Here is a 1,999-nt window from a genome sequence, read left to right as displayed (position 1 = left end):
TCTATAACCTGGAGATTGCTAAAGATTTCCCGTGGGCTCTTATCAATTTAAACAACCAGAGTCACACTGTGCCAAATACACAGTATTTGACAGTGACCCATGCTTTATCTATTTCTTTTAATCTTCAAAAATATTGATATTTATGAGATCTTGGACTTTGTGCCTGCTAAGTTGCTTCAGTTGTGTCTAACTCTTTGAGACCCTATGGACTCTAGCTCACCAGCGTCCTCTATCCACAGGCATTCTCCAGGCAAGAATACTGGAGTGGGTTGCCATGACCTCCTCCAAGGGATCCTCCCGACCCAGAGATCCAGTCCACTTCTTTTGCATGTCCTGCATTGACTGGGGGATTCTTTACCACTAGCACCACATGGAAGTTCAGTTCATTTCAGTTGCTCAGTCATTTCTGACTCTTTGAGACACCATGGACTGCAGCACACCAGACCTTCCTGTCCATCACCAATTCCCAGAGCTTGCTCAAACTCATGTCCATTGAGTTGGTGATGCCATCCAACCATCTCATCCTCTGTCATCCCCTTCTCCTCTTGCCTTCAATCTTGCCCAGCATCAGAATTTTTTCCAATAACCCCCTGTGAGAAGGTACTTGCTATCACTGTGTAAGGCTGACAATGTGGCTAGAGCTTAGATTTGTGAACTAATGTATGAGGAGGTGATCAGACCTTGTGAGGTACTTAACTCCACAGGAAGGCACATCCAAGAATTGTAAATATGGGAATGCTCCATGATGCTGATCCACAGAGGAAAAAAATCCTAGGGTTAGTTTGGCTTAATATAGACAGCTGAGGAAAGAACAAATATATGTGGAAAGAGAGGGGATTTTCTGTATAAAAATATTGTAGTGGTTTCTTTATCTTACATACTCTCAATTATATAGTAGCATAGAGGTGCTCTTATTAAATAATTTGGGATGGGGTTTATCCTTTACCATTTTCTGATAAAAGTTTTTATGGAATCTATATTATTTGCCTTCTAAATGTTTCATTGTATTCATCTAGCAAATTCATCTGGGTCTGGAAAACTCCTTGTTGGAAGATTTAAAACTACAATTTCTCAAGTAGGTATGAGAGTACTTAGATTATCTATTTTTTACAAAATGAGCTTCAGTAGTTTGTACATAACAAGGGATTTTCTCATTTGTCTTAGTTATTAAATATAATGAAGTTAATTTTTATTTTGTAACTGTATATTGTTTATTTCCTGATAATTTTGATTAAGTTTGTAAGTTATATTAATCTTTTAAAAAGTCAGTTCCTACTCTCATTCTTGTAAATTTCAAAGAGATTTGTGTGATATCCAGCAATAAAATAATAAAGTTATTCTTTGTAAACAGGTATCAACAGAACAATGAATCAAATTTCAAGTCCTAAAGCAATATTTAGGTCAACTAGCATTTATGAAAAGGCCTGCCTCTTGAGAAATTTGTATGCAGGTCAGGAAGCAACAGTTAGAACTGGACATGGAACAACAGACTGGTTCCAAATAGGAAAACGAGTACGTCAAGGCTGCATATTGTCACCCTGCTTATTTAACTTCTATGCAGAGTACATCGTGAGAAACACTGGGCTGGAAGAAGCACAAGCTGGAATCAAGACTGCCGGGAGAAATATCAATAACCTCAGATATGCAGATGACACCACCCTTTTGGCAGAAAGTGAAGAGGAACTCAAGGGCCTCTTGATGAAAGTGAAAGAGGAGAGTGGAAAAGTTGGCTTAAAGAACAACATTCAGAAAACGAAGATCATGGCATCTGGTCCCATCACTTCATGGGAAATAGATGGGCAAACAGTGGAAACATTGTCAGACTTTATTTTTCTGGGCTCCAAAATCACTGCAGATGGTGACTGCAGCCATGAAATTAAAAGATGCTTACTCCTTGGAAGGAAAGTTATAACCAACCTAGACAGCATATTGAAAAGCAGAGACGTTACTTTGCCAACAAAGGTCAGTCTAGTCAAGGCTATGGTTTTTCCAGTGGTCA

Source organism: Bubalus bubalis, chromosome 16 (genome assembly GCF_019923935.1).
Source record: "Bubalus bubalis isolate 160015118507 breed Murrah chromosome 16, NDDB_SH_1, whole genome shotgun sequence".
Classification (NCBI taxonomy): domain Eukaryota; kingdom Metazoa; phylum Chordata; class Mammalia; order Artiodactyla; family Bovidae; genus Bubalus; species Bubalus bubalis.
This window is presented reverse-complemented; position numbering follows the sequence as displayed.